This window comes from Antrostomus carolinensis, unplaced genomic scaffold (genome assembly GCF_000700745.2).
Source record: "Antrostomus carolinensis isolate BGI_N321 unplaced genomic scaffold, ASM70074v2 scaffold24998, whole genome shotgun sequence".
Taxonomy (NCBI): domain Eukaryota; kingdom Metazoa; phylum Chordata; class Aves; order Caprimulgiformes; family Caprimulgidae; genus Antrostomus; species Antrostomus carolinensis.
In genome coordinates this window covers 14,085-27,950 of record NW_010331356.1, presented here as the reverse complement: position 1 = coordinate 27,950, position 13,866 = coordinate 14,085, and the positions used below count along the sequence as shown (strand labels likewise).

At 51.6% G+C, this 13,866-nt stretch overlaps 1 protein-coding gene across 1 annotated transcript in view; it reads left to right on the top strand.

Annotated features, from left to right (window-relative positions):
• Positions 1 to 13,866, top strand: part of LOC104529021 (protein CEPU-1) — a gene marked incomplete at its 5' end in the record, with an annotated part of 52,152 nt that overhangs the window by 24,451 nt on the left and 13,835 nt on the right. The window lies entirely within an intron of this gene.

Sequence of the window (13,866 nt, the reverse complement as noted above, 5' to 3'; positions counted from 1 at the left end):
CAAAGGGCAGTGCCTGGTTCTGATCCTCTGCTGCCTTCAACTCCTAAGTGCTCATGTTCAACCTCAGTCATTTTTTCCCTGAGGTTTTACCAGTGTTTTCCCAGCCAACTGCCTCAAGTTCTCCTCGGGAACGCCCCAGCCAGGCTGTCCAGGAGCTGAAGGAGAGGATGCAGTGGCGGCAGTGATGGATGGTGCCGTGTCTGCTCTCTCTGTTCAGCTGCCTGACGATGGCTGTGGTGTCTCGGTGCAGCTCCATTGATTTTTTCTTGCTGTTTGTCTGAGCTGTAGCAAACCGCTGGGCGAGACCCATCACTCTCCATAGGCCAGGCAGAGAGCGAGCTGAGTCGGTGGCATCTCAGCCCGTTCCCTTGACAGGAGCCTCTGTAAAAACCATCCCCCCCCGGTACACGTGTTTGGTTATCCACCTTAGGTGGTCATGTCTCTGAGAGGGTGGCTTTCGGTCAGTCTGTGTGCGTTTGAGTGATGAAATACAGGGCGCAGATCCCCGTGCTCCTCTCTGGCCCCGAGTGTCAATCCATGGCATCGAAGTCGCTGTCACTGTATCTGTCACCATCAAGCGGCATTTATGGTTGAAGCAGTCCATGTGTTCCCACCTTGAAGTCCTTTTTTTCTTTCTCCTCTTCCCCTTGCCTACCCTGACAATGTCTTTTGTGTCTCACTCAACCTCCTCACTGTTTGTTTTTCACATGCATCTTGTTTTCCCCACAGCCCCGCTCTCCTTCCCGCATCCCCTCGTGCTCCCCCAGGACCCTCCTCTCCCACTCCCATGCCCCTCGCTGCCTTCTCCCACACACCATCCATCCTCTCCTAACCGGGCTCTCGGCTTACGATGCCTCTGTCTTTCATGAGGGCTATATTCTGTGTTTGCTGCCATCCAGCAGATTTCTTTCCCCAGGGAATCTTTACCTGCGCTTGAACCAGATGTTTCCATTTTACTTAGGACTTAGCTGCTATGGAAACTGAGGATGCACCAGGAGAGGAAGAGTGAGCTAATCAGAAATTACCTGTGGCGCTGTGTAATTTGCAGCAGCAGCTCTTACCTGATTTTGGCCATGATTAGGCATTCTGCTTTCAAAACTCCAAGGGAACAAATGATCACAGAGATTTTTCTTGAGTCTGGCATCCGGCTGAAGGAGGGTGCTGAGCCCAGAGGTGGCCTGAGAAAACTTCGGTGGCTGCCCATCTCCATAGGCGGTTCTTCTCTTTCTCTCTCTGGGTCTGCCAAGCCACCAAGGGGGAGACTTCTACTTCTCCATTTTGCATTCTATGCACGTAGAGACCAAGATTGGAAGTGTGAGGACTGAAATAAGAGCCAGGGCAGGTGCACAGAGGTGCTATAGCAAGTGCCAAGATGGCATCCCTTTCCCTAGTAGGATATACTCTGATTTGGAGAGCGAGGAGCAAGCAGGGACCCACAGCTAGCTGTCGATCCCTCTCTCAGTTGTAGGTCTGCCTCACTGCTCATCCCTGGAGAAGTCTCGAGCGAGCCTCCTCCTGTTCCTTCTCGCTGTCTTTCTCGGTCTCGCTTGGAGTGGTGGAGAAAAGGAACCGAGGAGAATTGGTTAAAGGAAAGCTGATGCATAATTTCAGGTTTTACGTAGCGAATGGGTAAGCGGCTCTCACCGATGTCGCTGGGGAAAGGCTTTGATAGCGCTGTGTGTGCCAGGCACGGACAGAGCGGGAGCTGAAGGAGCCGATCCCCCCGTGCTTACGCCGGCGAGTGCTCCTCTGTGCAAAGGCACTTGACGGGCTTTATTATTTTCTTGGCAGCTGTAAGCCTACTGTGAAGCTCTTGGTGGGAAATGGAGCAAATAAGAGTGTTTGCTCACTGGGGGAAGCGTGCAGCCAGGTCCTTCAGAGGATTTCCACCGAAAGCAGCTTGACTCCCTGGTGACTGATCTCACTTGAGACCCTTTCCCGGCTCCCCTGACCCCTTGGCTGTTTTCTGTCCCATGATTGCTCTGGTGCCATCTGTGTTCAGCAGCTTGGTCCAGTAAGCTCTGCTGATTTTAGGAACTGCAGTTGTTGCCATGTTATGGGAGCTGTTAAGCCTGGTTTTGAGGCTCTGTTTGGTTTGGGGGCTGGAAGGGTTCCCCCATAGCTGGGTGAAGGAGAATATTTTCACTGTGTAACTCAAGAGTTGAGTGAATCTGTGCAAGAGGGTTTTCTGCTGGTGAATCGCACGAGTGCCGGCGCTGTCGGTGCCTCCATCGCCGCTCAGAGCCTTGTGTGGTGACTTGTCCTGCTTGTGCCCATCTTCATCCTCCTGCCATGAGCAAAAGCAGGATGCTGGCTCTGGAGAAGGGTTTTGTGAACCCATGGCCGGTCCAAGAAAGGTGTGTTACAGCATATTTTCTGTCCCTCTGCCTCACCCCTCTCTGTCCTTTTTTATTTCTTCTCCCAGTAATGCTGCACTGACTCATGGCAACTCCTGATAATGCAGTTGGATAGGTTGAGGTGGATAAAGAAGTGGAGCTGGTGTCATCACAGCTTCTTCTGCCTCAGTGGAAGAGGCTTAATCACACCGGGGCTCTGCCCTGGGCTGGTACCGCAACTGCCACCCGAGCTGCCCGGCACCGGGGCTTCAAAACACTGCTCACCAAAACCATGCTGGGAAGCCAAGCTCTGGCAGGTGATGGGATGGCTCCATCCCCTCTTGGCACACCCTGCAGTGCCAAGACCATTAGGACAGCATTTAAGAGAGGTGTCCTCAGCAGGGCCAAAGGAGGAGGAGAGCAAAGAGAGGAGGGTGTAGATAGCCATGGCCAGGGTTTAACATCCAGTATGAAGGCAACAGCATCTTTCCAGAGGAGATGTAGGTTGTGCAGAGGACCATTGGCAGTGTTGCGTGTGCCTGTGCATTCATGTTTGCACCCATAGGTGCCGAGCATCTGTTTGTTTTGAAGGTGTCAGATGTGTTATGGTCCCCAACCTCATGATGCCATCTGTAAAGTGCGGAGAGGTCTGCTAGTTAATAGTCCAGGTTTGGTCACTCAGGTGTTTCCATAGTTACTGGGCTCTTTATTTATTTTGGGGGGTAACTCTGATGTTGTCATGGCGATTGCCATGTTGTCATGATGGTTTTCCTCTCTCAGTGGACAAAGGCTGGAGTTTCTTGGCTAGGAAAAAAGTGCAGCATCAGGAGCTGCCGGGCACAGGGGGTGACAGCAAAGCACAGCAGAGAGAGCAGCACTGTGTTGAGCTAAGCAGGGGATATTTATCCGTACTGCAGACACACAACTCATCATGCCTCCCGTTAAGCTCAGGAAATGTGCTGAGGAACAGCAGTGAGGGCTCTCCCTGGAGGGATGAGGGCTCGGCAGCCTCTGTCCAGGAGGAGCAGGCATGGTTTAGCAGTAATGGCTCTGTGGACAGCCAGCCAGCGTGGTTATCCTGCCGTGATGGGGCCAGGGACACGAGGAAAGGGTGGAAAAACTTAGAGGTGTGCACACAGATTCCTTCCCTGGCACATCTGCTTGGCCAGCACTGGTCTGCCATGCGTGGACATCGTGAGCCAGAAGCTGGATCCAAGTTGTCATCCTTAACGGCCCTTGATGGACTTTTCTGCCGTGGTTTTGTCTAATCGCCTTTTGATTATTGCTGTAGTATGATGGATTCTGGTGTAAGGCTTAAGACAGCGGCTGCCAGGGTAGGAAAACATTACAGTTTGGCTTGAGGGTGTATTTACTCATAAGAGGTCTGATCGAGAAGTCTTTATAGTGGGAATACCTCATTAATCTCAGGATTAGGCTCGGCGCTGAAAGCTAGATCCCGTCCTGACCTGAGCCAGAGCTGTGATCGGTGGGGTCACTGCCACCTGGGTGCTGTGCAAGGCAGAAGCATGAGACAAGGGAGATGCTCGGAGGGTCCCAAGGTTGCCACGGCCCGGATACCCTCAGCAATGAGCCCGTTTAACCTCCGTGGCCCTCCACATCCTCCCTGGAAGAGGTACAAGAGCCGTCCCTTGTCTCCCAGGACTGATGGGAGGATAAATACATTGAAAGCGTGAGGCACTCGGTGGCAATAGTAATCACAGCTCATATATGCACTTAAGATAGATGAGACACGGTGGCCTAGTGTGGCAGAGGTCTCATGAGATCATCTGTCTATACATCAGCAGCAAACCAGCAAAGGGACTCTGGGAGAAGTCTGATGTATTTGGATATATTGATTCTCTCTGGTGCTTGGCGGGGGCTTAAAACAAGAGGACAAATGACTGCAAAAAAAACCCAAAAAAGCAACAGCTTGAAGAGTTCCTTGCCCCTGGGAAAGGGGACATGTCCTCCCCTCTTAGAGGTTTGTCCATTAAGCCCATTGCTTGCTGTCCTTCATCTTTCCAGTATCCTCTCAGGTCAGAAGGTAGGGGATATCTGTAGGTTGGACATCAGATTTGGAAGCTGGTCAGGAGGCACCGAGAGAAGGGGGGTCCCCTCGGGTGGGAAAATTCTGCCTGCTTCTGCACTGCCTTGTCCATCGTGGTGATCAGCTCAGCGTCCCACGACACTGCTCCCTTTAACTCCACCTCAAATCACCTAATTAACTTTAGACTAGAGAGTTGTGCTCTCTGCTGGTCCTTTTAACAGGAAAATTCCTCTCGGAGTGAGCAGATGGTTTGTGTGAGGTTGCTTCTGTGTTCATCCTGGGTCTTTTGTTTGTGAAGTGTCTCTTATCTCCTGTTGAGGGTTTAGGTGGTCTTGGAGGAGGCCAAGCACCCACCTCTCCTCTCTTCTCAGTGTTTAGGCAGCAGGGAGGTCTTGTCTGCATTGTCTTGGGCTGAACACATACCAAAGAGCCAACCAAAGCTTCTAGTGCTTTGCAGAAATGAGGAGTTTGATCTCCTCTTGCAGAAGAAGAATTGGAGAAGTTGTGTGAGCCAATGTGAGTCTTTCTACTATGGCTGTTTGATGGAGCACAGAGTCAGCCCCCAGCCGTAGCGTTGGGTTGGGTTGGTCACTGTGGCAGACGTGATGTCCCACCTCACCTCGTTGCATGTGTCCCCCTGGTTTTGTGGTGGCCAAGTGTCTCACAGCACCTCATCCTCCTTCCAGGAAGCTGTTGCTGGACTGGGCTCCAGCTGAATTAACCGAAGCATTTCAACCGGCTCCAATCCTGTCGGCAGCTCAACCGTCCCCTTGTTTACTGTTGAAATAATTACTGCTTTGCCATAATATTAGCTCTGAGCCGTGACTCCATTACCATTATCGCCGGAATATTACCCATTTATTATCTCCCAGCAACCCTGGAAGATGAACACTAGGCTTCAGAGACCAATTGTTTTACAACAGACAGGATCTTGGTGTGCATTGTTTAATGAGGTAAACTACATTATAGCCGGCATTAATTTGGCTGCGGTGCGCTCCACTAAATCATTGTTAACCTGTAAATCTGCCACCGGTTTTGATGCGCTCTTAATCAACGCGTGCCGGCCAGATCGGCTGGGAAAAGGGTCATGGGTCACTGTGTTGGGTGCAAATAAATAGGTTGTGGTGTTCTCAGAGAAGCAGGACTTTGAGGTGGACACTAGTTTTGCACGTGGTTGTGGTGAAGGAGCAGCTGGCATTGCTTGAAAGCATGTGGATATGGGAGAGGTGGAATTGGTAGTGTCGGGTTGTGAGGAACTGCACTATGGACTTGTCTCAAAGATTGTTTGCAAGGATGGTCACAAGACCACCAGGTATCTTTGAGCCACGGGGTGATGTGAGGAACCGCACTAATGGTTGGACTCGGTGATCTGAAAGGTCTTTTCCAATCACTGTGATTCTGTGACGTGTGCCGTGACCAAGCAATGGGATCCTGCCAAGAGCAGGGTGAATATTTAGCTCCTTGAGTGCCAGCAGCTTCCCCATCAGCTCCCACAGGAGCAGGATCTGGCCAGGGAGGAGATGGGATCCGGTGGCATTGCATCCTGGGCTCTAGGATTTGCTTTCCTCAAGGAGCGATGTACACACGGTCAGCGTGCCATCAGTTAAGTGCTCGGTCCTGGGTAGCTCCTTTTAACATTTCCCTTCCACTGATGTGCCCTGGTTCCTCCTGCTTTTTCAAAGCAATGGGAGATAATGTATTTGTACGTGTATATATAAAAGTAATGGTTTTAATTCCCCACATGGTGGAAATGAACTCTCTGCGCTGATTTGTTTGCATATTTGGCATAGCCCACCTTTAAAATATGCATCCTGGGACAAAAATAACAAGACCCCTACCAGCTACGCATGAGGCAATATCTTTCCTTTAAGAAAAGGAGTCAAAAAAACCAAACTAAAACCAAAAACCTCTCTCTGCTTCAGCATACTCCCTAAACACAGCTTTGCAATGCCACATTTCCCTGTTTGCCAGAGGCAGAGCATGTTCAGCTCCTCTCAGCCGGGGCTGCAGGTGGGCCAGTCGCTCTCGTGGAGCCGTCATGCTGCCAGGTGCTGCCTGATTTGGGGGAAAAAGCAGGCAGCTCTGCCTGCACCCCCATGTTTCATCCTTTGGCTTATCCCGTGGGTTGCTGGCTATCTTTCCTGCAAGAGCCAGAGCCACTACAGTGTTACAGACGTTCCCGATCGGTGCTCCCTCCTTCCCTGGTAGATGCCTGGCTTTGTGTCGGCAGCTCGCTCCCTGCCTGGGACTCGCCTTTTATTCGGCTGGCGTGAGGAAGAGCAAGGGATGGGAGTGTCTGAGATTCGAGAGATCTCCACACAAATTAAAACCTTTTATCAGCCCCTAATAGCTGTGCAAACTAATTATATTTGGGCCAAACTTTGCCAGAGACTCCCCCGAGGTATTATTATAAAAATCTGAGCTGTGGAAACGCGTCCCCATTCTGTCAACACCAGGTCGCTTCAGTTATAGAAAACTCGACTCCGGCTCATTTTAGCTCCTGTGATGTGCTTTGCATAAGCCACCGCAGCTGGTTTTGGGGAGGAGAGAACCCGGCTGGGCTGCCTCCCGTGCAGTCCAGGTCTGCCGAGCCAAGGGCAGGGCTGGGGGTTGGGGAATAGCACTGAAATATTTATTTGCCCAAGCCCTGCCAGCCCAGCTCAGTCTGCCGCTGCTCTCCCACAGCCATCGGCGTGGCTTTGGGACTGAGGGTGACAAGCCGGGTGCCTCCATCCCTGGAGGAATGAGATGTCATGATGAGGGCTGGGAAGGATGCCCAGAGAGGTGGTGGAGATGCTCAAATAGTGGCAGGCAGGTGATGGGAGCGAGCAGAGGGAGGAAACACGGCTGTGCCTGGATGGTTTTCCCGGTGCTGACACCTTGCTGGGGGGGTTCTGGTGATGTTTGAGCTGATTCCCCCCAAAATTTGTGCCTTTCTTATTGCTGCCATCACCGGTCGCTCCTTTCCTTCCCTTGTAACATCTGCTCCACTCTCCGAGTTTGCGTGGGGTTGGGCACCAAGGTCAAAGACGTTCCCAGCAGAAGGAAATGCTTTAAGCCAAACTCTTGCCCTGTTGAAGCTCGTCCCGGTGGGATGGAGGTTTTTGCCCCCCGCCGTCCTCACGCTCTCCCTCTCTGCAGATTGCCGGCTAATGGGGTGGAGCTAGCGCGAGCGCTCTCCATTAATGGAGCAGAATATAAACAGAATAAAGCCTTCATTTCCCAGGCTGTGATTTCATTATTAATATACTTTACAGTTCACAGGTTGTTCATTTGCTTCCATGTTTTCTCAGCTGGTGTAATCTGCGGCGCAGAGTGAGAAGAGTCATAAAATTTCCATTTCCAGTTGAATGTGCGTCCAATTCGCCGTGAAATGTTTCTCTCTGTCGTGAATATTAAGTACCCGAGGAGTCAGTAGCCACAGGATTAGGTAGGGCAGGTTGCCAACCCCTTTCCACATCCCAGGGGAGTTGTGGGTGGTGAGGTGAGGTACAGGGACTGAGGGAAAGACCATGTGGCAGAGGCAGAATGAGGGAAAGGAGAAGGAGAGAAAGAAACTGTGCAAAATAAACTGGAGGGAAAGGGAGAAAAGTTGGGGAGTGGCAAAATGAGTGACTGTAAGGAGGGAGGTGGCGGGTGAAGGATGCTCCAACGGAGCAGACCTGCGCTCACCTCCTCGTTTGCCTGTCCCATGACCTTGATCCTTGGCAGGGAAGATGTTGCACTAGTTTGTCCGTCAGTTATTGGTGTCCATGCTTGGCCAAAGCTATGGGCTTTGGTGCTGTGGATTTCCCCTTACCTTGAGCACAGGTAGACAGAGAGTTTCCTTTTCTCTAGTGAGGATGAGAGACGCTGCTGTGAAACGTGCTCATGAGCTGGAGCTGCTGGGCTGCCCCGTCCTGAGCTCAACAGCAGCAGCAAATCACCCCACAGTTGTAAGTGCCTTTGCACACACAGAAAAAAAGGGTTTGTCACATGAATTGGGGGGGGGGAATTGCGTTCTGCTCGTGGTTACGTGGCCAGCAGGAAAAGTGGGGAGATTTGTTGTGTATTTAGTGTGTTTTTTAATGGTTTGCAGCAATTTGAACGGTCGCTCTGGGGCAGGGCAGCAGGAGTTTGGGTATTTGGGGCAGGTGGCTTTGCCGGCACGGGGGACCGGGTGCTGGCAGTGCCGTGGAGGGGTGTCCACAGCTGCAGTGCCACTGGCAACTGGCAACATCTGGCAGCACAGCTGGCACCTTGCCACAGCTGGAGGTGGTGAGGGATGCGCGCCCCGGTCACCCCCATGATGGCATCCATGCATGATGCCATGTCACTGCTAGGGCAAAGGGGACGAAAAGCCAAATCCCAGTGATGTGCCCAGGCTGTGGGGATAACTCGGGTGCTGCCCAGAGCCGGTGGCACCATTTTCTTCCGACTCTTTGCTGGGATGACTTCTGCCATAGCATTCCTCACTGCAGGGGAAAAAAATGCCTCTTCCTTTCCCATCTTCTCTCGGTCGAGTCAAGATAATAATAGCCTTTTTCTGATCCCCTGAACTTTCCCATCTGCTTGGTAAAACAATGGCAATTCTTTTTCCTCCTGGTCCCTCTCTCACTCTGTCTTCCTCTCTTTTATTTTTATCCTCCTACAGTATAATTTAAAGCCAGAGTAACGCCGTAGCCCATGGGTTTTTTCCCCCTTCCTGTGATCCAGTGCTGTTATTTAGAATGCCTTTTCCCTCGTAGAGCAATGCCTCTCACTGCCCTCCCAGTGCTGGTAGCAGGGCTGGTACCTTTACAGGAGACCTGAAGAGGGGATGATGGGCTTGAGCGAGGGTGCTCAGCCCAGTCTCCCTGTTTCCAGTCCCTCCCAGTGCCAGGAAGCCAGCATCACTCATCCCTGCAATTCTAGACATGGAACCCCCTCAACCTCACCAGCCCCCCAGCCATGCCAAGCCCACCCATCTCACCACCCATGCATTTCCCCGGCTTCTCTCAATAAGCCACGATATTGCGAATGATCCTTCAGAAATGGAGACATCAGTGCCATAAAACACGAGGGACAGAGCAAGGCCACTGGGCTGGAAAATAGCGTGTCTGAAAAAATAAAGATGGGCTAAAGATGATGGAGAGGCAACAGCCAGCTTCATCCTGTGGCGATTGGGATGGATCCAGGGGGGGTGAAGAGGGATCGGGGTCGTGGGGAAAGGAAAATCTCCCCCGTTTGCAGAAAGCCATGGCAGCGACAGCGTCCGGACTTGCCGGGAGCCACGTACAGGGATACACAGGGAAAGTTTCCCAGATCCCCATGACTTCTTGCCAGCGCCGAGGATGGATTTAGCTGGTACTTGATGCTTATTTTTTCACTCTAATGCCATTATGCCACTTGCTTTCCATCCTAGGGATATTTTCTTAATGCGGCTGAAATAGAGCTTAACTGAGGTTACAGCCATTTAACGCTTTGGATTGCAATTGCTTCTTAAGAGCTTGTCCTACAGAGAAAGCCTTGGGGTTTAAATATGTAGCCAGAGGGACCCTACGGTCCTGGCTGCCAGCAGATGTTTTTCAGAGAAATGCAGAGGAAAGCAGGATGCCTTGAGTTGGGATGGGGATGCTGTCGCCTGCGGAGCGATGCCGGTTGCACACAGGGGCGCGCGGTTGGGAGGGGTGAGGTGCATCTCCCAGCTTGGGAAGCCCCACGATGCGTTTTTGGAGTGGTTGGCCTCATTTCTTGGTGTTATCCTGAGCCACCTTTCTCCTCGCCAAGCCTTGTGCACCACAGCTTCTTCTAGAGACAGCGAGAGAGCTGCTAGAAATAGGATGGGCTCCAGGAAAGCCAAGTTGCAACAGGATTTAATAGAGGAGCAGTGCTCCCGCAAACAGGATGCGTGTGTTTGTCGGAGCGATTTTCTCCGGCAGCATCTGTCACTCTCCAACATCTCGGTATCATTGCAGCAAATTATTTAAATACTACCCACTGTACCCCATCTGTCAGGCAGCCCCTCCGCACGTATGGGGCCCTACCTTGTCTCCTCTCCAAAGGAACTCACCGGCAAGGGCCGAGAGCCAAACAACAGGACAAATTAAATCAAAAGCACAGCTCCGGCACCCAGGGGGAAAATGCACATCAGCTTTGACTTATTGCATGGCGCACGCTTACAAGAGAGAAGCAGCGGCTTTTGTCACTGCGAGGGGCCATGAAAAATGAATTAGGGCCGCTGCTGGGAGAGGGCATGCAGGAGAATCTTTCATTCTGGCGACGCTGTCCTCTCTCACCTTGCAAGCGGTAACGGGAGGAAAAAATTGCAGGGAGGAAGAGGGAGTAAGGAAGGAAAAGAGGAAGGACTTTGTGTTGTGCTGTGGGAGAGAGCGTGGGTGGAAGAGGGGCTCGGGTGCCCTGAGAGTAGCGTCGGTTCTCAAGCAGGAGCATGGAGTTGTTGGGAGATGCTGTTTCATCAGTCACTGTCTGGAGAGGGCTTGGCTCTGTGGGAGCCTTGGTGTTTGGTTTTCATGTGTCTTTGGCGTGTGTTACTGCAGGGAGGCAGGAAAGGTGTGTGGGGAGCGTCTCAGTGCCGGTCAGAACCTTTTATCTAGGAGCATCCACCCTTCCCAGTGCCACTACGAGGGCCACCACTTTGCAGGTGGACCCCGAGAAGGATGATGTCCGACTCAGTCCTTGCAAATAATGCTTGAGTATGGTTAAAGCCTTCTGATGCGCCCTACACCCATCTTTGCTATGGATTTGACCTGACTTAGGCACTTTGTGAACTGCAACTGTTGTTAATTTGCTCTACCAGGGTGACACGTGTCGTCCAGACCGAGCCTTATCCCAGGGCTCAGCATCCCAGAAGGAGTCAGGGGCTGGGAGAGCCTGAGGACGGTCACTGCCAGTTTCCCAAGCCCCAAGTTAGCCCGGCTCTCCCAGGCACCAGAATAAAAGGGCTTATTCTTTATTTACCTCGTTTATTCCTGAGTTAGAGCCTCGTTCAAGGGTGGTTGGTCCCCGAGTTGTTTTGTTTCTTTAAATATTAATTTCCATAATCCTTTTATTTCCCAAGGAACTACTTCTTGCAAACAAAAGGTTTAATGCTCCTCTTTTATTCCCGGTAACAAATAAGTTGTCTGAGGCGCACAAACATCCCGGCAGCAGCGAACCGTGCGCGTGCAGCAGCCGCCTGACGGCGAGGAACCGCGTTTAAGTACGAATCACAGAGAGCAGGGGATGGGGGAGAAGCATTCCCGAGGGATCTCAGGTACCATGGCAGCATCTCCCCAGAGATGTGAGCCCAGCTGGCACCGGGAAGCTCCCGTGCAACCCGGGATCCTGATTTTTTTTGCGGTGAGGCATCTGTGACATGCCTTTTGGAGATGGAAGATTTGAGAGCCGAAGGCTGGGAAGCACAATAGAAGACAGACTGCTTGTACCTTATTGTCTGGAGAATAGATGGGCTGCGGGCTCCTGGAGAATAGGAGCTGCCACTCAGGCGGCTTTAATAGAACAGGCGGCAGATAGATTTCAATAAAAGAAATGAGTATAAATATTGTTAGCGGAGAAGAGAGGAAAAGTGAAAAAGATCTTGTTTGACGAGTCACAGTGGGAAACTTTTCAAGGACTTTTAAGCTAAAAACTCTTCACAATGGTGCTATAATGGGTGGTTCAACCAACTCGGCTGCATCGCACAGCGGCGGTGAGGCGAGCAGACCGGGCAGGCATCCCCGGCGTGGCTTTGCCTGGGAGGTCTGGCCCTGGTCGCAGGGCACGGTGATGAGGTGGCCATGCACGGGGAGCCCGCTCCCATTTTGGTTCCCTCTGTCTTGCTTTGGCCATCCCTGGAGTGCACGGTGAATATAGGCTCTAAGCTGGGAATATAGGCTGAGCAACCAGGAGCAGGCGATGTGGTGGCATCTTGGAAGGGTCTCTGCAAGTTGCACGTCCCAGTGACTAGTGAGATGTGTTGCATGTGCCCACTTCATAGTTAAATATTTGAGTTGTTGTAGGATATATGAGCCCCTAATATGCTCATGGCAGGGGGGTTGGAACTAGATGATCTTTAAGATCCCTTCCAACCCAAACCATTCTATGATTCTTTCTAATATGGTCTTGGGGCTCCACTGCATGGTCCTGGGGCTGACTGCAGATGTACTAAACAAATTTAGCCACAAAGGTGGGTCCTGTCTCAGATCTAGCTCAGAGTAGCGCAAGAAGTTGAAGAAAACGTCTTCCTTGGCAGCAGGCTGCAGAGCCACAGCCTTCATGGTGGTTCCCACTTGGTGGTTGTGTTTGGAGAGTGCCTGTTGAAATCCCCTCGTCCTGTTCCCATGCTTATGGGCAGGCACAGATGGCGCCTTAGGAAATAGTCACCCCTGCTCATGTCAGCCCAAAATCATGCCTGGGAGGGTATTTTGTTGCAACTCAAGGTGAAACGCAGGGCACTGACAGCTCCCAGTTACGCCCAAAAATAGTTGAAAGGAGATGTGAAGCCACATCACTGCACGGTCATGCACCAGGAGTTCCACCCCTCTCCCTTGCAGCCTGTGAGTGAGGGCACTGAGCAAAATTTGGCTGTGAAAGTTCTGCCAAATCCAATGAAATGAAGGATCTGAGCAAAAAAACCAGGATATTTCCCCTCTCTTTGGTGACACCGAGCACAACTGGTGACGGTCACCACCCCTGGGGTGTGAGGATAAGGAGGGACCCCCGGCTCCGGCAAAGCTCCCGCAGCCCTGAGCGCCGCACAAAAACCAGGCGGCGAGAGAACCATCCCCTGGGGCTTTGCACATCATCAGGCCATGGAAACATGCTAATTAACATGGAAAATCATGTAAGAGGAGAGATTTCTTTCCTTGTTAGCGGGGAAACTTCAAAAAGAGAAAGCCTTGGCCCCATGTAAGCAGAATGTAAGGCTTTGATATGCTGCATGCCTGTTTCTGGGGTTAGGGCTTATGGAAAATGAGGAGGAGGAGGTTTGTACCCTGTATCTGCCTTACGCTGGTCGTGCTGGTGTGATATCAAAAGGGACCACTCCTCTAAGTGAAGTCGCAGATGGAAATGGGCTGGAGCCTGTGGTACGGGGATGTAATATTGGTGAGAGGAGGAGAGGAGCGTGTCGTGCTGGCCTGGGTCGATAGGGTAATCTTAAAAAAAAACGTAAAAAAAAAAAAATATCATTTTTTAAATGATCTATCTGGGTGATTTCCAGCAGGTTAATTACCCCTAGTTTTGATTTGGTGGAGCATGGTGGTGTTAAATCAGCACCTGGGAGTCAGAAAGACGGGGTGCGCGGAGGGGAAGCTGCCCCTAACCTGTGTCATTCGCCTGATCAAAAGAAAAAGGGAAAGGGAATTTTTGAACCACTTGAACTTTGTTCTGTACGTGTTAATTACGCAGTCAGGAGCGGGTAATACTGATTAATACGAGGCATGGGCTGGAAGCAGCTGTAGCAATTTTTTACCCTGTCCTACTTGCTCTGAGAGCTCAGATTTGGGACGATTCCTTCCCCTA